The sequence below is a fragment of the Chiloscyllium plagiosum genome, unplaced genomic scaffold (assembly GCF_037043375.1).
Source record: "Chiloscyllium plagiosum isolate Xiang-an unplaced genomic scaffold, Cpla_swu_hap1 HiC_scaffold_5, whole genome shotgun sequence".
NCBI classification, from domain to species: domain Eukaryota; kingdom Metazoa; phylum Chordata; class Chondrichthyes; order Orectolobiformes; family Hemiscylliidae; genus Chiloscyllium; species Chiloscyllium plagiosum.
The window spans coordinates 92,320,026-92,343,398 of NW_028270143.1; the positions used below are offsets into that span (position 1 = coordinate 92,320,026).

Below are 23,373 nucleotides of genomic sequence, written 5' to 3' on the forward strand. Positions count from 1 at the left end.
ATACATCACCAACTGCAAGTTACCCCCCAAGCCACTCACGATCTTGACTTAGAAATAGTTCAGTGATATGACCATAACAATCAGGGGCAGAAATTAGGCCATTCAGCCTGGAGTCTGCCATTCAATCATGGCTGAAAAATTCCTCAACCTCATTCTCCCACTTTCTGCATGGAATCCTGGATCCCCTTGACAATCAAGAACTTATCTATCTATCTCAGTCTTAGATATACTCAATGACCTGGCCGCCACAGCCTGCTGTGGCAATGAATTCTATAGATTCATTACTCTCTGGCTGAAGAAGTTTCTCTTTATCTCCGTTCTAAAAGGTCTTCCCTTTATTCTAAGGTTGTGCCCTTGGGTCCGAGTCTCTCCTACCAATGGAAACATCTTCCCAACATCCACTATGTCCAGGCAAGTCAGTATTCTGTATGTTTCAATTAGAACCACCCCCTCCCCTGCCAGCCTTCTAAACTCCAAGTATAGACCCAAAGTTGTCAAACATTCCTCATATTAAGCTGTTCATTCCTGGGACTATTCTCGTGAACCTCCTTCAAATGTGCTCCGGGGCCAGTACATCCTTCCTGTAATATGGGGTCCAAAACTGGGGTCTCCAAATGTGGTCTGACCAGAGCCTTGTAAAGCCTCAGAAGTAAATCCCTGTTTTTATATTCAGGTCCTGTCAAAATAAATGCCATCACTGCATTTGCTTTCCTAAGTATTGAACTCACACTTTCCCACATTGTACTCCATCTGCCACTTGTTTGCCCACTCTCCTAGCCTGTACAAATCCTTCTACAGCCTCCCTGCCTCCTCAATGCTACCTGTCCCTCCATCTATCTTTGTATCACCTGCAAACTTAGCCAGAATGCCCTCAGCTCCTTCATCTGGATTGTTAATGTATAAAGTGAAACGTTTTGATCCCAATACTGAGCCTTGCTGAACACCACTTGTTAGCGGCTACCATCCTGAGAAGGATCCCCACTCTCTGCTTTCTGCCAAACAGCCAGGCTTCTATCCATGCTAGCAGCTTGCCTTTATCACTATGGGCCCTTGTCTTACTCAGTAACCTCCTGTGCTGCACCTTGTCAAAGGCCTTCTTCAAGTCCAGGTAGATAACATCCATTGGCTCTCTTTCGTCTAACCAGCCCGTTACTTTCTCAAAGAATTTCAGCAGAATAGTCAGGCATGATTTCGCCTTGATGAAACCATGCTGACTTTGCCCGGTTTTGCCATACACAGCCACGTATTCAGAAATCTCATCCTTCATGATGGATTCCAGGATCTTACCCATGACAGAGAATTGGCTAATTGGTCTGTAATTTTCCATTTTTTGCCTTACTCCCTTACTCCTGGGTTATCACGTCAGTGATTTACCAATCCTCTGACACACTCCCTGAGTCTAGGGATTCCTTAAAGGTCACCGCTAACACCTCCATTACCTCTTCAGCTATCTCCCTCAGAAGTCGAGAGTGTAGTCTATCTGGTTCAGGTGACTATCCACTTCAGGCTATTCTGTTCTTCTAGCACCTTCTCCTTGGTGATGGCGACCATACTCAGTTCTGCCCCGACACTCTGTTGAATTTTTGGGATATTACTTGTGTCTTCCAAGTGAAAACTGACGCGGAGTAATTATTCAGTTCCTCAAACATTTCACTGTTCTCCACTACTATCTCTCCAGTGTCATTTTCCAGGGGGCAAATTTCCTCTTTTGCCCTTTATATATCGAAATAAACTCTTTCTTTCTTTATATTAATAGCTAGCTTACGATCATGTTTGATCTTATCCCTCACTATTGCTTTTTTTGTTGCCCTCTGTTGTAAACTTTCAATCCTCTGGTTTCCCACTGCCCTTGGCCACATTACATGCTTTCTCTTTCATTTTCATGCTACCCTGACTTCCCTCGTCACCCCTGGTTGCCTCATCCTCCCTGTATCATGCCCCTTTTTACCTTGGGATGAATCTCTGTTGTGTCTCCTGAATTACTTCCAGAAACTTCTGCCGCTGCTATTCCAGTGTCTTTGCTGCTCGGCTCTTTTTCCAGTCAGTTCTACTCAGCTCCCCCTTCATGCCTCTGTAGTTGCCTTTATTCAGCTGTTTACCTCTGATTTTATCTTCTCCCTCTCAAACTGCAGAGTAAATACAGTCATATTATGATCACTGCCTACAAAGAGTTCCTTCACCGTAAGCTCCCTTATCGAGTCTGTGACTAGGTCAAAATCCTGAAATTCACTCCCTACTGGCATTGAGGATTGACTGAAAAGAAATGTACTGCACTTGTTCAAGAAAGTGGCTCACCACCATCTTCTCAAGGGCAACTAGCGCTGGATAGCAAGTGCTGGCTGAATTTTTAATAAGGCAATGACTGACACAGAAATTAAAACAGAAGAGACTTATGACAAAAAATTTGACTTCACAATACGGTACAATGCCTCTATGCCCTTCCTTCATTTCAGACTCTGCATATCTAATTTTGTTGAAATATAAAAGCACTTCAAAGGCAAATATTTCCCATATTTAAAAGTATGGCGTTTCAGAAACTAGCCCCTCCGAATATGTAGGAAAAACAATGCTGGCCATGAACAAGTAGTTCACACTCCTCGAATGCTGGTCTTAACTTTGTTTGTCTTGGTTTACAGAAGTTAAAAGGTTCATCACACAGTAGCATTTCACTGCTGCTGCAATCATATTAGCCTATATTCTACTATTTTGTAGATTACATTATAAAATGTAAGCCTTGACTTGTTGCCCAAGTATGCTTGCTGAATCTGAAGGTTGTGGGTTCAAGATTGCTCCAGAGACATAAACATATCATCTAGGCTAGCATATCGTGTCGCACTGAGTGAGTCCATCACTATCTGAGGTACAGTTCTAGTTATAATTCAAAGTTGATAAATTATGACATTCAAAGAATGTTGTGAGGAGGGTATCATATTGCAGCACCACAATGCTTTTAAAAAGGTTTTATTTCCTTCTGTTACCGGCATAAAAGGGAACACTGGAATCCTGGAATACGTGAAAAGAGGTTTGAGGTTGAGAACTGAGGAATCTCAGGTGATGAGCACAAAAGTAACTCAAAGAAAGCATTGAATTTTGTCAAAATAATAAATCCAGAACATCACTTGACATTAAACAGTAACAAAAGAACAAGGCACTGGGCACAGAATCAAACTGATAAAAGGCAAATTTGGAACGGATGTCAGAAAATTCTTCACAATCTGTTGAACATGTGGAATGAACTTCTACTTATGGTGATGGACAAAACCTGGGATCATTAAGTTATTGGATTCTCAGGGAAAGAGGAGAATGGATGGATACTCAGGATGATGAGCTAAGCTGAGGAATGGATTTCCTTATGGCTCTAACTTGTAGAGTGCTGCAAATGAATTTTCAGAACTCAACAAAAATAAAGCACTTGACCATAGCATTTCGACATTAAAAACACTACAGAAAGTTAAACTGTCATCGTTGTACCATGCATCCTACTACAACATTTGAATGCAGACCCAAACATGATGGACAATTTGAATGCAGATTTTTCCAGCTTTCTCATTTCCCATCCCCCACCTTTTCTCAGTCCAAACCCTCGGACTCAGCACCGCCTTCTTGACCTGCAATCTTCTTCCCGACCTCTCCGCCCCCACCCCCTCTCCGGCCTATCACTCTCACCTTAACCTCCTTCCACCCATCGTATTCCCAGCGCCCCTCCCCCAAGTCCCTCCTCCCTACCTTTTATCTTAGCCTGCTTGGCACACCCTCCTCATTCCTGAAGAAGGGCTTATATGCCCGAAACGTCGATTCTCCTGTTCCTTTGATGCTGCCTGACCTGCTGCTCTTTTTCAGCAACACATTTGTAAGCTCTGATCTCCAGCATCTGCAATCCTCACTTTCTCCTAACTGAGAATAAGGGCTCGAGGTGGGCCAAGGAAGCATTCCAATGCCATTAGCAACAATTGATTAGCTTTAAAACAATACTCAGAGTACAACGGGATCTTGATCAGATGGGCCAATGGGCCAAGGAGTGGCAGATGGAATTTAATTTAGATAAATGTGAAGTGCTACATTTTGGAAAGGCAAATCAGGGCAGGACTTATATATTTAATGGCAAGGCCCTTGGGAGTGTTGCTGAACAAGGAGACCTTGGAATGCAGGTTCATAGTTCCTCTAAAGTGGAGTTGCAGGTAGATAGGATAGTGTTTGGTATGCTTGCCTTTATTGGTCAATGGATTGAGTACAGGAGGTTATGGCATGGCTGTGCAGGACATTGGTTAGGCCACTTTTGGAATACAGCATGCAATCCTGGTCTCCCTCCCATTGGAAGAATGTTAATAAACTTGAAAGGGTTCAGAAAAGATTTACAAGAATGTTGTCAGGGTTGGAGGATTTGAGTATAGGGAGGAACTGAAGAGGCTGGGGCTGTTTTCCCTCAAGTGTCAGAGGTTGAAGGGTGACCTTTATAGGAGGCGTATAAAATCATGAGGGGTGTGGATAGGATAAACAAACAAAGTCTTTTCCCTGGGCCGGATGAGTCCAGAACTAGAGGGCATAGGTTTAGGGCGAGAGGGTAAAGTTACAAAAAAGAGACCTAAGGGGCAACGTTTTCACGCAGAGGGTGCTGCATGTAAGGAATGAGCTGCCAGAGGAAGTGGTGGAGTCTGGTACAATTGCAATATTTAAAAGGTATCTGGATGGGTATATGATTAGGAAGGGAGGGCTTAGAGGGACATTGGGCCAAGTGCTGACAAATGGAACTAGATTAATTTAGGATATCTGGTCAGCATGGACGAGTTGGGCCTAAGAGTCTGTTTCTGTACTGTATATCTTTATAACTCAATCAACCAGTGTATAAGATGCTAGCATAGCTTGCGACACCCTCAGCCCATGAATGAAATAAAAAGAAATTAACCATGTCAAAATTTGGAAATTTAAAATACAATTAAGTGTAGTTTTAATTAGTCAATGAAAAAGGAGTAGCAGATGCCAATGTCAGCACGTGATCTCAAATAATACTGTATCCCTTAGGCACTTAAAGCTTTGTGTGTCTTAACTGCCAATATGGTAGGAATAAAATCAAAATGCACGAATGTCTTTTGGTCACAGATGCTTTATTTCTTTGATTATTCATTGGTGATCTTTGAATATGGTAATACATCACATTCAGTGAAAATGGAGAGGTAGTGGTAATGTCACTGAACCTAGCTATTTAGAATCGCAAACCAATGTTCTGGAGAAATGGATTTGAACCCCAGCATGGCAACTGTTGAAATGTGAATTCAACAAAAATCTGAAGTGGAGACGTGGCCTAATGATGACCATGTGACCACTGTCAATTTTCATAAAACTGATCTGGTTCATTTATGTACTTGAGGGAGGGAAATTAGCTGTCCTTATCTAGTCAGACCTACATGTGACAGAAACATGGTTGACTCTCAACTTCCCCATGAGCAACTGGGGATGCGGAGTAAATGCTGGCCTACACCCACACCCCAAGAACGAATAAAACTCAAGTGCCACATTTGCACATGAAAGGAAAACACCAATATTATTTGGAGCTGGGATCTATGATTGTGCACAATGTGGTCAATTTGAGTAACAGTTCCAGAACAGAACAAAGCAGAAGGTAACAATGCCTCAATGCCTCTCAATCTAGATTGAGAGTGAGGACAAGCACCACACATCTCGTTGAGTTAACATTCACAGCAATCTCTGTGAAATTTAATCAATTTGCTGGATAAGATTCACTGGTAAATTCACAGAACTCTAAACTTCGCTGAAAGAGAAAAAACTATGAACTTGCACAATCAATGGCAGATTTTTAAAAAAATAAAGTATACAAATAAATTTATAAGCTGTGTGCGCAAGGTATTTTCGATACAAATGAGAATGCAAAGTCCATAATAGCGTTGTCACAGCCACGCCTGTGGCTACTTTATTATTCACATTAGACAACACTGGGTTACAGCACTTAATCTTATGTCCAACAGCTAAATATTAACAATTTAACTGATTAAATCTTTCAGACCATTGGACTCCTGATGGTCACCATAGCATACAGAGTTTCTTTAACATCACTGCAAATTTTATATAGTTGAGTAAAAGTACAAGGATACAAACTGATCAATGTACATGGTTGAACGCAAAGAAAATGATGTCTTTCCAACTGAAAAATAAGAACAAACAATTGAAATGTAAAGTGGATTCTGGTAAAATATCCAATATTGACCAATAAAAATTTCTGTTCCATCCATTCAAATACACATGGGAAATATTAGTTCACTAGTTTTGTACGGGTGAATTCCTCAACAAGACTGGTAACACGCTTCTGCTAGGAACAGATGGAAACAATTTTATTACATTGAGCAATAATATACTTTGCACAAACACATTTAATTCAAACCAAGGTACATTTTAAAATTACTTCAGCAAAAATTTAGCAAATGAGATTTTTCAAAAAATGGCCTTTAGGAAAACAAGCTGGACTTGTTACTCTGTTTGGATGCTAAGGCCATGTTGGACTTTTCAACGTGTTAGAACAGAAACAAAAACTGTAGTGCAAGTTAATCTTTTTACTACAAGCATACTTCAATTGCAAAACATTTCCCGTATTACTTGGTATGGAAAGAATCATTTTATAAAAGATGCATTTTAATGCCAAAAAAATTCTATGTAACAAACAGCTACTGTATCAAATCTACCTGTGACATTTATAACTCCCAATATACCCTTTATAACTGGCAGTAAAATCAGGTTTTTAAAAAAATCACAGGCTACATCTTATTCTTAGTCCTATGTGGCACACAGCATCAGATTTATTTCACTTTTCAAATGTACAAAATTGCTAAAGTCAAGACATGGTCCGATGTCGAACATGTCTTCAGTCACCTCATAGTTTCCTGTGGTTCTACTACCATCTAGTGGACATCACGAGTTAGTACATCAATAAGATTTAAGAACTTCATTTTGGTTCATCTTCATCCTTATCCACAAAGATTGAATTGGTGGAAGACTAATTTTTGAGAGACAGAATCTGGCCAAAGTGGCCTAGGAGCAGCTACTTGCAAGTACATGCACATCAGGCATTCAAAACGAGTAACAGAGAGAGTGCAAGACTAATTGCAAGTAAGAAGAGTGGCACCGACAAGTCCAGAGAACCCCAGATGTCAAGGGATGTACATCATCAGCAAAGGGAAAAAACACTCATGGTAGTTACTAAAGGCTCAAAATGGCAGCTGTCCTAGGGGCGGAAAGAACATGCAATGGAATTACTTAAAAAATACATTAGCACAGTGAAGAAGGGACATAAAAAAACTATCAAGGAAAATCTAAATGCGTTTCAGAAATATATTAGGAGCAAGAAAATAATCAGGAAAAGAGTACATCCATCAGGGTCCAAAGTGGCTATGCATGGAGTCAGAAGACACAGCGAGGTTCCCTGCATCTGTATTTTCTGTAGAGGACAATCGACATATAGAAACCAATCAAGCAGAGAGACTGTGATATACTTGAACAAAGCAGCATTCGGAGGTTGGGGGGAAGAGAGAGGGGGCGGGGGAAGAATAGTGAGAGAGAGAGAGAGAGAGAGAGAGAGAGACAGACACACACACACAGAAAGCAGGAGAGCAAATAAATTCCCACATTCAGATAGATGTATCCCAGGCTGCTGTGGGAGGCAAGGATCGAAATTGCAAGGGCTCTGACATAAATTTTCTTATCATTCTTGACACAGCAGGGATACCAAGGGACTGAAGGACCACTGATAATGTACCAATATTCAAGAAGGTTAGTAGGGATAAATCAGGCAACTACAAGCCGGTGACTCAACACATGGGGAGAGAAAATACTGGGAGAGAATTAATCTTTACTTGGGGAAGCAAGGATTAATCAAGGACAGCCATCTTAGTTTTGGAAGGGGGAGACCATGTCTAACAAATTTGAACTTTTTGAGGAGATGATTAGGAGTGCAGATGAAGGTCGTGCAATTGATGCAGCCTACATGAACTTCAGTAATGCTTTTGATGATGTATTGTGCTGCACACTGCTTAAGAAGCTAACAGTCCATAGGGTTCAGGGCTTTATATAACATTAGTTAGGACATAGTTGGTGACAGTTGACAACGGATTCATAGTCATCATTCTCAATTCCAGATGGTTTTTATTGAATTTAAATTGCGCTATCTGCCATGGTGGGAGTCAAGCACTAGCCCCCAGAACATTACCTGTCTCCTGGATTTCTACCCATACCTGAATCTCTATCATTCCACTGATACCACTAGGCTGTTGCCGCCCTAAAACATATGATTGTGTATCATAAATAAGTTCCTGTTTCAGATTGGTGTTCAGTTCTCAGAAAAGGCGATTCAGTTAGATCAAATACTTGCTGCTTTGAGAAAATTTCCTTCAGGAACAGTAATTTCCCTTGGCATCAATGAAACAGATTTGGCATTTCAGAGTGATACAAGTCGAGAATTTAGGTATTGGGAAGTTTCAAGATGGTCCAGATATGAGGCACACACAAAAAGAATGAAAGACAGGCAGATGAGGCTGAAGCTATTAAAACAAAATAATAAATTAACAAAGTTAATAATAGATGCTGCAGGTGCATTGCAAGCTTCCATGAAGCAATTAACTGTCAAGAAGGATAATAGAAATTACAAAGTCTAAACTTCTGGAGATGGTAATAATCAATCCAAAAAAAAAAATCCTTCTACACATACAAAAATAATAGTTTCTTCTCCAAAATTCATCAACTTGAATCCCAACCTCAATTTAATCACCATAAGCCTCTTCTAAACTCCAGGCCCACCTCGGTTCCAACATGCACCAACATAATTTCGTTTGGATATCTATTTGTACCGTAGAATGGGACGAGTACCTGACCTCCATCAAAAATATTCATTTAGTAATATAATGCCTTGAACTGTCAATTTGCTCAGGTCAAAGCGCATTACTCATGCTTAATCATTTCACAATGCAGAAAAACAGCAAAGTAGTTATAACATTCAATTGAAATATTAAAACAAACATTGTTAAATTGGACCTGGAAATTCACAAACCTGATTGATTTGTTGTCAGTTTGTTTGCAAGAAACTTCTATTACCTTCCTCTGCATTAATTTCTCAATTGAAATTATTTCATCATTTTCTGTGGCCTTCAAAAGGGAAAAAAAAGGGAATTAGATGAGGCCTAAATGGAAAAAGATTGCAGGGCCAAAGGGAAGGGCGAGGTATGGATTTGTTAAATCGCTCCTCTAAAGTGCCAGCACGGGTTTAACACACTGTTAAAGCCTGCTATGATTCTAAAACCAAACAAACCTCTCTCATGGGAAATCCTTTAGGGTACTTCAAGGATCTATTGGTTTTGGAATCAACGTAGCAACCAAATCTGATGAGGAAACAGCTATAAGTTTCAAGAATACTATCAACAAGAAACAAAACAAAAGGAACTGCAGGCAATAAATGCATCACAAAAAAAGAATTAAGCTGCACATCTCAAAATGCTTCCAGAAACACTTGCCAACAGAAAATGTGAATCCCTAGTAATTTTTCCATTTCGCAAAAGGCATTTTACCATGTTGCTAAAATTAACCCAAAGCCTCGTCACAGACTATCATGATACAGGTATTGTCTTTATTTGCCAAACAAAGCAGCCATTTTGCTCAAAGCAAGATAACACAAACAGCAATGAGATGAACGATACTTCATGGCACTGCCAATGCCCAAAATAAGGTAACCGCCAGCAGGTCAATGAGGCAACTGAGCACCACCTTCTCCACGGGCAATTAGAGATAGAAAACACCTTCAGGGTACTTTGGACCTAAACACCCAGATCTCTCTGTATATGATTTTTCCTCAGGGCTTTTCCATTTACTGTATAGTTTGCTCTCGAATTCGGTCTTCCAAGATGCATTACCTGGCATTTGCCCAGATTGAAATCCATTTGCCATTTCTCTGCCCAACTATCCAACCTATCTATATTCTGCTGCATTCTCTGACAGTCCCCTTCACTATCTGCTACTCTACCAATCTTGGTGTCATCTGCAAATTTGCTAATCAGACCACCTATACCTTCCTCCAGACCATTGATGTATGTCATAAATTAGCGGTCTCAGCATGGATCCTTGTGGAACACCACTGGTCACAGTTCTCCATTTTGAGAAACTCCCTTCCACTACCACTTCCTGTCTCCTACTTACCAGCCAGTTCTCTATCCACCTAGCCAATACACCCTGGACCCCATGCGACTTCACTTTCTCCATCAGCCTACCATGGGGAAACTTATAAAATGTCTTTCTGAAGTCCATGCAAGACTTCTACAGCCCTTCCCTCATCAATCAACTTTGTCACTTCCTCAAATAATTCTATTAAGTTGGTAAGACCTGACATTCTCTGGATAAAACCACGCTTCCTATCACTGTTAAGCCCATTTTCGTTCAAATGTAAATAGATTGGGTCTGAAATTTGAAGTAGTCTGAAAATTAAATGAATTCACTCAGTTCCATGAAAGTCATCCAAATGGAGTTACTCCAAGAATTAGTTCCACTGCTGCTTTTTTTGTGGACAAAATAAAGAATGCAAACTCTTAATGAAGTTAAATATTCTTCTCAGGTTAATGTTTTCTCCACAAAGGAAAGGCTTTGATTTAACAGCATCAAAATAAATACAAAGGAGCGTTTCTTTGAAACTTTCCAAACACGTGACCTTTTTGGTGGAGCACGGCAGCAGACTCATGAGAACACTATCATCTCCAAGTTCAGTTTCAAACGGAACACCATACTGCAGTGGAACATGGCTGCTCCTTCATTGTCAGCGAGTCAAAATCCTGGAAGGCCCTAACTTCACTGTGTGTGTCCCTATATCAGATAGACTGTAGAGGTTCAAGACACCAATTCAGCGGCAACTTTTCAGGAGCAGTTAGGGATAGGAAACAACTGTTGGACTTGCCAGCAGCACTCATCCCATGTATGAATACAAAGAAAGACAGGTTCAAAAGCAATATAGAAAAGTAGACCAAGTTAACCTACTTATTTGAGCACATATAGATATTAAGGTAGATGAGGAACGGGTAAGCAATTCTGGCCTAGCCAGGGATGCTAACATCCCAAGATTGAACACATTTTTAAAAATCACCTTTGTAACTGATATGTAATGATAGGAAGCATAATGTGGAACTTCACAATAGAATTCAGTTCTCAGTTAAGATAATTTCTTCCACTGCAATATTTCAAATCAAGTGTAGCCATATTGACTGGATCTTGAGCTAGCTGAATATTAAAACATCTATATGTACATCAAATCAAAAACAATTTTCAATTGAACAGAGCCTGCCTAATAATACTCCTCCAGATTGCTGCCAAACCTTTGAATTAGCTAGTTCAAAGCTGAAACAAACCCCTCTGTAATTTTAATGATTTTTGTTCAGAATCTAAATTTTACAAAATTAGAAATGTTGACAAGACAAGAACTTATGATTTAAACAGTGAAGTGTTAAAAGGTATTTGGCACACAGATGACAACGCAACAAAACATTGAGGAAACAATGCAACAAAGGAATGAGAAAAGACCCACCCAGATCTCAAAACTCCAGGTCCAGCTTTTTCAGACTTCAAACCCATCTGTCTCCACCCTTGGCATTATTAACCTCTTCAAAGAGGTTGCTAATGAATTTTGAGATGTAATGTGTTCAACTTGCAAAATTTGCTCAATTTGAGAATGATTGCATCAGAGTGGAAAACAGAAACATAACTCTGGTATTCAAGAAGGAAGGGAGACAGAAAACAGCAAACCATAAACCTGTTAGCTTGATGTTGGTCATGGGGGATGTATTAGAATCAATCACTAAAGAGATTAGAGGTTGCACACTTCCAAAAATTCGAAGTCTTCAGGTAAAGACAGCACAGTTTCAAAGAAAAATTATGTTTCATCAGTTTACTGAAATTCTTTAAAAGAGTCTCATGCCCTGTGGATAAATGGAGTCTGTACATCCAGTGTACTGTGATTTCCAGAAGGGATTTTATAAAGTACCACATTGCCTTCCTCTTTTGATTTCTACTCTTCTACCTTTCAATTCCAGCTTTGTTACCCTCACTCTCATCTTCCTGCTCAGATCCCACTGTATGAGCTAATGTCCCAACAAGGATGTTGGTCTCAGTCTCGCTGGGGTTTAACCTGTTCAACTTGTAGAGATCACATCTTCCCCAGAAGCAATATAATGTCTCAAGAATCCAAACCCTCCCTTCAGTTTCAAATACAAACTGTTTATTCTCCTATTCCTCCTGATCTTGCTAATACTGGGAGTAATCATGAGACACTTAAGTTTCAACTTCAACTATACTTAGACATCATTCACTCACGGCATAAAACTGATGGCAATTTCCCTTCAAGAAATGCATACACCTTTTACAGTCAGAGTCAAAGAGATGAACAGCACGGAAACAGATCCTTCAGTCCAGCTCATCCATGCCGACCAGCTATCCCAACCCGATCGAGTCCTACCTGCCAACATACGACCCATATCCCTCCAAACCCTTCCTATTCATTCACACATCCAAATGCCTCTTAAATGTTGCAATTGTACTAGCCTCCTCCACCACTTCCTCTAGCAGCTCATTCCACACATGTACCACCCTCTGCATGAAAAAGTTGTCTCTTAGGTCTCTTTTATATCTTTCCCCTCCCACCCTAAACCTATACCCTCTAGTCCTGGACTCCCCGACCCCAGGGAAAAGGCCATGCCTATTTACCCTATCCATGCTCCTCATGATTTTATAAACCTTTATAAGGTCACCCCTCAGCCTCTGATGCTCTAGGAAAAACAGCCCTAGCCAATGCAACCTCTCCCCAGAGCTCAAATCCTCTAACCTTGGCAACATCCTTGTAAATCTTTTTTGAATCCTTTCAAGTTTCACAACATCCTTCCAATATTCCAAATTTGGCCTAACCAATGTCATCGAGTCATAGAGATATACAGCATGGAAACAGACCCTTCGGTCCAACTTGCCCATGTCAACCAGATATTCTAACCTAATCTAGTCCCATTTGCCAGCATTCGGCCCACATCCCTCTAAACCCTTCCTATTCCTGGATAGCTGCAACATGACCTCCCAACTCCTGTAACTCAATATTCTGACCAAAAAGGAAAGCATACCAAACGCCTTCTTCACTATCCTATCTACCTGGGACTGCACTTTCAAGGAAGTATGAACCTGCACTCCAAGGTCTCTTTGTTCACCAACACTCCCTCAGACCTTACCATTAAGTGTATACGTCCTGCTAAAATTTGCTTCCTCAAAATGCAGCACCTCACATTTATCCAAATTAAACTCTGCTAGACTTCAGCCTATTGGCCCACCTGATCAAGATTCCATTGTAATCTGAGGTAACCCTCTTCGCTGTTCACCACACCTCCACTTTTGGTGTCATCTGCAAATTTACTAACTGTACCTCTTAAGCTCACATCCAAATCATTTATATAAATGACCAAAAGTAGTGGACCCAGCATCGATCCTTGTGGCACTCCACTGGTCACAAGCCTCCAGTCTGAAAAACAACCCTCCACCACCACCTTCTGTCTTCTACCTTTGAGCCAGTTCTGTATCCAAATGGCTAGTTCTCCCTGTACTCCATGGGATCTAAACTTGCTAATCAGTCTCCCGTGGAGAACCTTGTCGAGCACCTTACTGAAGTCCACAAAGATCACGTCTACCACTCTGCCCACTTCAATCATCTTTGTTACTTCTTCAAAAATCTCCAAGTCTGTGAGACATGACTTCCCATGCACAAAGCCATGTTGACTATCCCGAATCAGTCCTTGCCTTTCCAAATACATGTACATCCTGTCCCTCAGGATTCTTTCCAACAATCTGTCCACCACCGACATCAGGCTCACTGGTCTATAGCTCTGTGGCTTGTCCTTACCACCTTTCTTAAACAGTGGCACCATGTTAGCCAACCTCCAGTCTTCCGGCACATCACCTGTGACCATCGATGATACAAATATCTCAGCAAGAGTCCCAGCAATCACTTCCCTAGTTTCCCACAGAGTTCTAGGGTACACCTGATCAGGTCCTGAGGATTTATCTACTTTAATGCGTTTCAATACAGAAGGTTAACAAGGTCACTCAAAGGATTCCTGATGAAGGGCTTTTGTCCGAAACGTCGATCTTCCTGCTTCTCGGATGCTGCCTGACCAGCACCACTCTAATCTAGACTCTGCTCTCCAGCATCTGCAGTCCTCACTTCTGCCAAGGTCATTCAAAGAGCTGGGGAAGGGAGTTTCAGCCAACCTCCCACAACAGTCCAAGCAAGCTTGCAAATAAAAAAACCAAAGCCAGAAGGAGCTGTCAGTATTTTGATTTTGAAAGGCAGACGCAGGTAAATACTAAGTGCTTATTAGAATAGAGTTAAGTGTACCACAGAGATCAATAAACAGTTCCAGTAAAAATAAAATCATATGTCTCCCATTCGCCACATCTTCTGGACTACACAAAACAATGATGTCTACTCGCCACTAGTTGTGATTCAAATATCAAGAAATATTCCATCAAGCAATTTCTCCCAGTCACTTGCATTGCTTGTGTTCAAACCAATTCAATTTCATTCAACAATGGTTCTATCCCTGTCGTCAAATGATTTGAATCCTTGTGAGTAGATTTCCCAGCAGTCATCAGCAATTACTTGTTAATGACGATAATTGTCCACCTAGGAAATTCCATGTCACTATCGGACGATAATTGTCCACCTCGGAAATTCCATGTCACTATCATGGGTTCTCTGGGTCCTTGTGTAGCTGATGAGCCCAATCCTGGAGCCACATCTCTGACCAGACATTTGGAAAATGTTTCTGGGAGGTGGAAATGACCTTTGGTCTCGAGATCGCTCCCACTCCTTCTCCAGTTTCTTTTTCATCCCTCCTGTTGCTGCTGGGTATTCTCAAAGAATTGCATCCCATCATACAGGGGTTCACTCCCAATCGGTTGCTTCTGATTAAGGGTCTCCCATGCACAGACATCTGTATTGCATTTCTTGAGGGAAGCCTTCAGGGAATCTTTGAAATGCTTTCTTTGTCAAACACTCACTTGAGTGCCTTCCTGCAGCTGGGCAAAGAAGATTTGCTTTGATATTCAAACTCGGGCATCCTAAGCATTTGGCCAGCCAAGCAGAATTCATTTTCAATGACTAGTGACTTGATGTTGGTGCTATTGGCTCCTTCAAGGATGCTGTTGTTTGTATGCCTGCCCTACCAGCTAATATGGAGAATGCATCTCAAATAGTGTAGATGGTACTTCTCAATGGCTTGGAAGTGATATCTATGTGTATTCCATACAGAAGAGTCAGAAGGACAACTGCCTCATATACAAGGATCTCTGCATTAGCACAGATGTTGCAGTCTTTGAAGACTCTCGTCATTAGGCATCTGAAGGCTGCGCACTGGATGCAATGTTGGATCTTTTATCTATGTCAGCCTTAGATGAGAGGTGGCTCCCCAGTTAGGAAAAATGTTCCACATTTGGGAGGATTTTTATGAGAGATCTTAATGGAGGGATGGTCCATAACTTGGTCTGGTATGGGTTAGTAAAGGATGGAGACTTCTTGCAGTTGAGGCTGAGATCAATGTTTTGGTATACTTCCACAAAGACATGAAGTGAGGCTTGAGATTCTCTTCCAACAGCAGAGATGACATTGGCATCCACACGCACAAGCGAGGTGAGTGTTATTTCTTCTTATTTCAACTGTGAGATCGTAAGGTTTTCTATCCACTCTGCAGACAAGGACATCACTGTGAAGCTTGTTCTTGACAAGTAGAATGGTGGAAAAGAAGATGGAGAAAAGGGTAGGGGCAATAACACATCCCAGCTTGACACCTGTCTTGACTTCAAAGGATTCTGTCATATTACCATTGGTGAGGACAATCATCAACATCTCGTCATGGAGAATGATGATGAAATCTCCTGGACAGCCAACCTTTACAGGGTTTTCCACAGCACTTCTTAACAAACTGAGTCCAAAACCTTGTTCAGGTCGATGAAGGCCAAATAGAGTGGTTGGTATTATTCCTGGCATTTCTCTTGAAGTTCCTGCGCAGTGAAAACTAAGATCATTGTCCTGCAGTTTGGTCAGAAGCCTGACCAGCTTTAAGGAAGGATTTCCTCGGAGATTGGGGGACAACACTGAGCGAGGAATCAAGAGACAATCTTCCTAGTGATGGAGAGTAGGGAGATTTCTCTGTAGTTCTCATAATTCACTTTGTCTCGTTCTTAAAGACAGGAGTGAAGGAACATCCCTGAGATCAGCAGGATTTCTTCTTTGCCCTATATTTTCAGGAAAGTTGATGGACAAGACAGGTAAGCTCTACTCCTCCAAGTTTCAAAATCTCTACTGGAGTCCTATCCACACCTGCTGCTTTTCTATTCTTCATGTATCTAATGATAGCTTCAACTTTGATCACACCAGGTAGGAGTCCAAATCATGTCTAATGGGGAGTTGAGGGATTTCCGCAACCATGTTCTCATCTAAAATTTCATCATAGTTTGAGAACTCTGAAGTCTTTTCTCCATTGAAAGCTCATGTTTCCTGTGTTCCTCAAAAAAAAATTCTCTCCAAATGCTTCACCAGTTTCAGGCCAAGCGTGTTGAGTCCATGTGTTGCCTTGGTGGCACTGAAGCAGCCCCAAGTGTCATGCTTAGACTTATGTTCAGCCACCACTGGTTCTTGATTTCCCTAGTTGTTCTTTGTGACTTCACCTTTGAGGTATGATAAACTCTCCCTTTGGCTCACTGGCAATGTTCTTTTGTTTGGCATGGGAGACCCTTTCTCTTCTTGTCAACAAGATCTTGCATGATGTGGTCATTCTCTTCAAACCAGTCCTTATTTTTCCTGGTCTTGGAAATGATAGCTTCATCACAACTTGACGTGATGGCTGTTTTTAACTCTTGCCAGATTTCCTCCACTAAATGAACTCTAAATTTTGGTAAAGACATTGCTGAAAGTTCATTACTCTGCTTGGCCCTTTGAAGCCACTTAATGTTGAACTGATCTTCTGTCTACAAGCTGCACTGTCAACTGCATCGATCATCACCTTGGTAAGGAGAACATCCTTTTAGTCTCGAGACCAAATTATTGTAGTCATTATGTGTCAATTCTGTGATCATGCGGACACCTTCTCAAAGTCTTCAACTTGTCTCTTTGGCGGAACAATGCATTAGTCATGACCAGCTTGCATTCTGCACATTTAGAGAGCAGAAAAATCCCACTGGAGTTGCAATTCCTGAATTCTTCTTTACCAATGGTTCCCTTCCAGAGATTTTTCAAACACTGGTGTAGCTCCAGCTGTGAAGGAACTGCGATAGAGTTTCAAGTTCAGGCTGGTATTCTTCTTGAAATTGCAGTGCTCCCACGCATCGTCTGCCCTCGTCCTCCTTGCTGGTAACTGTTGTTGTTTTGTGAGGAGCTGTCAAATCAAACTTGTTAATTTACTATAGCGCATTTTGCAGACACAATGCTGCCACTGTGTATCAGTGTTGCAGGAAGTGAATATTGCAGATGGAGGATAGGGTGCCAATCAAACAGGTTGCTTTGCTCTGAATGATGTCGTGATTCTTGAGCATATTGGAGCTATACTCATATTCATCACATTCCCAATTTGTGTCTTGTAAATAATGGATAGGGTTTAAAATGAGACAAGAGGAGAGGTACTTGTCGCAAGATTTATAATTTTTGACCTGCTGTGGTAGTCAAAGTAGTTACCTGGTTGTCTATTCAGTTTCCAGTCAATGGTAACCCCAGTACGGTGGTAATGAGGGATTCAGCCGTGACAATGCCATTCAATGTCAAGTGAAGATGGAAACATTCTCTCTTCCTGGATATGGTCATTGCCCGGCACTTCTTTGATGCAAGTGTTGCTTGTTCCCTATCACGCCAAGCCTGGATGTCACCCAGGCTTTACTGCAGTCAGATACAGACTACGTAAGTACATGAGTTGCAAAGGTACTGAGCATACTGCAATCATCAGCAAACATCCTCATTTCTGATCTTATGAAGAAGCAAAAGTCATTGATGAAGCAGAAAACAGTTGGCCAAAGAACAAAGGACCTGAGGAAATCCTGTCATGATATCCCAGAACAGAGATAACTGACCTCGAACAACCTCAGATATTTTCTTTTGTCCATGTGTAAGAACAACCATTCGATCATTTTGCTCATGATCAAGAGTAGACCAATGATGTGGTGCTAGACCTAGCTAGGATTTGCTTTCCTTTTCTTATACAGCATGCACACAGGTAATGTTTTTTGTTGTCAGGTAGATGTCAGCAGACTGGAACTGTTTGGCAAGGGCCACAGCTAGTTCTGGAACACAAGTCTTCAGTACTTTTGCCAGAATCCTATCAGGGCCCATAATTTGTAGTATCCAATGCCTCCAGCAATTTCTTGATAGCGTACAGAGTCAATCAAATTGGCTAAAGACTGGCTGGCATCTGTGATGTTGGGTACCTCAGAGAGGTGGCGGAGATGGATTACTCACCCGGCATTCTGATACAAGATGGATGCAAATGGTCCAGTCTCATCTTTTGCACTGAAGTGTTAGGATTCTCCATCATTGAAGATGGGGATATTTGTTGAATTTCCACATCCTGTTATTTACAAATTGTTCACCAACACTCACATTCAATGTGCCTGAACCATGATGCTTCTGATGCTGTGATTGTTGGATCTGTTAGTTATGTGATTTCTTAGTCAATGCTGTTTTGTATGCAATTCATCTGTTTTAAGCCTCAAGTTTGCAGCCAGTGGCTTGGAAGGGAATTTGCAGGTGCCATTTCCACCTATTTGCTGGCTTTGTCCTTCTAAATGGTACTGGCTATTGGTTTTGAAAGTGCCATTCAAGGAACTTTGGTGAATTGATGCAATGCATCCTGTAGATGATACACACTGCTGCTACTTAGTATCGATGGTGTTGGGAGTAAATGTTTGCCAATGAGGTGCCAATCAAATGGGCTACTTGGTTCTTTGTTCTTGAATTGGATCTTTTTCTGTTGTTTTGACAATGTCTCCTAATTCTCAATTCTTTGATTTTCTCTCCACTTAATTGAAAATGAACATGTAATAAACTATCTCCCACTATGTCATTGCAGAGATGTATATTATCATGAAAGACAAGTTTTGATATTATTAGTTGCATATGACAGCAAACATTAGCTTTCACTTAAGGTTAAGAGAACAAATAAAAGAATGTCAGGCAGGAAGTGAAGCTGGAGGAGATTAACTAAAGATTGGACTGTGAACATCCAATTCACTGTAGGAATTTGAATCCGGTTCAAATCCTTATCATCTGAATGAGAAAATTGCAATTGCTTTTTCGTAAATTATATTGTTTTTCCATTATGTCGTCCAGAACAATAATAAATAAAAGGGGCAATGTATTCATTTGGAGACCTCCTTATGCAATAGTGAATATCTGTCTAAATCTGAAATATCTCTTGAAATTTTGGAGGAAGTGCTATGGCTGACCAAGGGCATTAAGTTCATGAAACGTGAAAGGGCAACACAAGTACCCACATTCAACACTTGTACTTTAAATGTACAATTTGAAAGAAGGTGAATTAATAGAAATGATACACAAACATGACCAAGTCATCCGCCAACAAGAACACTGGATTTCACCACAAAATTATGTGCAAGCCATATGTCAAATTTTTCATGGTAGATGAACTTTAGTTAGAGCTGCAGTAACAAAAAAACTAGGGCAGCAGGAGGCTCCTTTCTCAGCACATGCACAGTAAAATATCTTCAGTCTGTATAAGTAATTAAGAGTAGAATATCTGTTACAAAATTCTCCAACAACCAACTAGTTACTGTAATAACCTGCTACAGCTAATCAACTCCAATTTTATGAAGAAGGATTAATTTTGTTGCCCTAAATCTAACTCAAATTCTTGTTTATTGGAGGTGATAGAAATAAAAGGCTGAGTAAAGGTTAGCTTGCTACTTCATTCATGAAGATGAAAATGGAAAATTACTTCTTGATTACATCATGGAATTTAACCTCTGGTCTACAAATAATAACTTTACAAAGAAAAAAAGAAAACTTTGGATAAAGAAATCCCCAACTGTTATCGAAGTCCAGCTGGATTACGTCTCACTGTGGAAAAAGTGGAAAACAGCATCAGGAATGTTGAAGCTTACAATCCATTTAATACCATTGGGCCAGACTACAGAACGATGACAGCAAACATTCGTTTTAGCTGAAGGTTGAAAGAACAAATAGAAGAATGTCAGGCATAAATTGAGACAGGAGGAGATTAAATAAAGATTGAATTGAGAACAGTCAAATTTACTATACAGGCCTGAATCAGATTAACAAAGGTTTGCAATGAAAAAATGATAATCAGAAAATTTATGTTTGGTAAAAGCAGGAACCATAACTTTAAAAAAACCTTCAAGTAAACATTTCAGGAACTCCAATCTCAAATCGTAGTTGAAGAATGACAATATTTGAAATTACTACACAGCAAATACAAATACCTGGAACACATAGACATGAAACAGGCAAACTGATACATGGTTATTTTTATGGTCCACAGGAATATCTTGCAAGCCTTTTTCATCCATATCTACCAGAATAATCATCTGTTATTTTTCCCTCATCATTATTTGTTTTTTTCAACTTATAGCTTTTCACCTCCATGACAAATTGTGCTACCAACTTCCACAATATAACCACTTTACAGAATAAGAATTTTAACTTCTATGTGTATAGGATTTAACAATATCCGAGAGGTTGTCGGACCAGAAGCTGAAGTGGCCATACAATACCTTTGCAGCGACTACAAGAGCAAGTCAGGGACCAGAATCTTGCAATGTTTAATTCACCTACCAAGTCAAAGTTTCTCCACTATCTGCAAGCAAAACTAATGTCATTTACAAATATCTTGCAAGAACTGTAACAAAAACGACATTGAACAAAAAGGAAGCTAGCCAGCCACCAGGACACATGAACATCAACTAGCTACAAAAAGACATCACCCACGATCACTAGTATCCTGACATACAGATGAGGAAGGACACCACTTCAACTGGGACAACACATCGATGCTAGGACAAGCCAAACAGAGATACGCATGAAAATTCCTTGAAGCATGGCATTCCAACTCTATCAACAAACACATCCACTTGGACCCCATTTACCGCCCTCTGAGAAGAGGAGCACGAAATGACAGCATCACAGGAAATGATATCACCAACCAGAGGAAACCTAAACACATAAATAGAAAGCGGGTCACCAACACCAGTGCTTCACTGGAGGCTCACTGATGATGTTATGAAATGTCTGAAAACGAACTTTCCAGTTCAGCGAGCAAACATAGATCCAACATCTACAAAATACACTGCAGAAAATCTCCAAGACAGCATCTTCCAAATGCACAACCAATTCCATCAAGGAAAGCACAATGCACAGCAGATACGTACAAACACGACCAGTTGCAAATTCCGGTCCAAGATACTCATTATCCTGACTTGAAAATACATCATGATTCCTTCACTGCCACTGCATCAAAATCCTCGCATTCCATCCTAACCATCTTTACAGCATGGGAACTGCAATGGTTCAAGAAAACAGTTCACCACCAACTTCTCAAGGGCAACTTGGGATGGGGAAAAAGTGCTGGCCAGTCAACAATAAAAAAAAGGAATCCACCCATTGAAAAAAAACAATAATTTGTTATTGGTGGACAGGCAAGTGAGGGGATGCATGTTTAAAAAACCACAAGATAGTAACGGCGAGCAAATATTGTTTAGAATTTGTGGCTGCTCCAGCAAGACTACTGAACCAAATCGGACCATGTTAGATGAGAAGTACTATTGGGGTTGAAAAAGCACACGACCAAATGACTGCAAAGTAGCTTGATACTTACGAAGTTAAGATGTGGATAACAAGAGTAGAAATGCATAGAAATTCATGAATTAAGTTCTGCTTGCAAGAAAGGCCAAAGAAGAAATAAAGAACGTACAAAATAAATGACAGTGGATACATGTTGAAAATCTGCTGGCTGTAACTAACAGAGATTAAAACAAAACAATTTAGTAGGTGCCAAACAAATAAGTTGACATCGAGTTCCAGTTGCAAACCTTCCACTCCAACAATTCTCCTTTTCTAATCACATAACATGACGTGGTGGTGACTTTATGGGACTAGGTTGGACAAGGTCAAAACATCACATGACACCAGGTTATAGTCCAATGGGTTTATTTGAAAACATTAGCTTTCAGAGTGCTGCTCCTTCATCAGGCGGTAGTGAGATAGAAAGACATCAGTCACAGAATTGATTGGGATAAAGGATTCTGGGTAACCCAAGATGGAGGACGGGTAAAAATGTCTGGTTGTAACAGCTGCTCCTTTTTTTGAGGTACTTTAGGTGTTGAAGGTGATTTCCTTGAATTCTAGGAGAAACAATTACTCTTTTATATGCTGTTGCATTGTTTTGCACCTTGGGAGAAAAAAAAAGTCATAACAACAGCACTTTTAAAAGGGAGAGGGACAGACAAAGGAAGCACATGGTAAGGTCAGTGCGAGAGAGGGAGAGGGGGAGAAATGGGGGAGAAAAGCCCACATTGCTAACTGACAGAGCAGCGAACCTGCACAGTTACTGCCTTTGCTGTTTGAATTAGTGTATAGCTGGATATCGAAGTGCGTCTGGGAAAATTAACAAACAGTGAAATTCACAACTAGTCTTGGAGGACCCTGTTTGGGAGAGGTCACAGCACAGAAACAGACAAATTAATATTTTAAGTGTGGCCATACAGTAAGTCTGCAGCAGTGATAGAGTGGGTTCTTTTTTGATTTCATGTTTTTTTGAGATATGTCTCTTGATTAAAATTTAAAAATAAGCCATAAGAATTAATTTAACTTGGAGCAGTGTTTCGTAGAGGAATAAGACGGTGCTATCTTCCGGGTCTGCAGATTACTAGAAGCCAAAATGGCCTCAAGTACAGTGATTAGATTAGATTAGATTAGATTAGATTGCTTACAGTATGGAAACAGGCCCTTCGGCCCAACAAGTCCACACCGCCCCGCCGAAGCGTAACCCACCCATACCCCTACATTTACCCTTACTTAATACTATGGACAATTTAGCATGGCCAATTCACCTGACCTGCACATCTTTGGACTGTGGGAGGAAACCGGAGCACCCGGAGGAAACCCACGCGCACACGGGGAGAACGTGCAAACTCCACACAGTCAGTCGCCTGAGGTGGGAATTGAACCCGGGTCTCTGGCGCTGTGAGGCAGCAGTGCTAACCACTGTTCCACCGTGCCGCCACCATGCTCTTCTTGTCAAATATGGGAGTTTCGGGAGAGTTTGTGTTACTGAGGACTATATCTGC

At 40.8% G+C, this 23,373-nt stretch overlaps 1 protein-coding gene across 12 annotated transcripts in view; it reads right to left on the minus strand.

The window, feature by feature from the left end:
• mpp7a (MAGUK p55 scaffold protein 7a) overlaps window positions 1-23,373 on the minus strand; it is a 493,705-nt gene that overhangs the window by 304,658 nt on the left and 165,674 nt on the right. Inside the window, exon 4 of one of the 12 annotated variants that reach the window (XM_087987464.1) lies at window positions 9,050-9,144. The exons of the other annotated variants lie outside the window; for them this stretch is intronic. The gene's annotated coding sequence lies outside the window, so the exon portion shown is untranslated. The remainder of the gene's footprint in view (window positions 1-9,049; window positions 9,145-23,373) is intronic. 12 annotated transcript variants of the gene reach the window in all.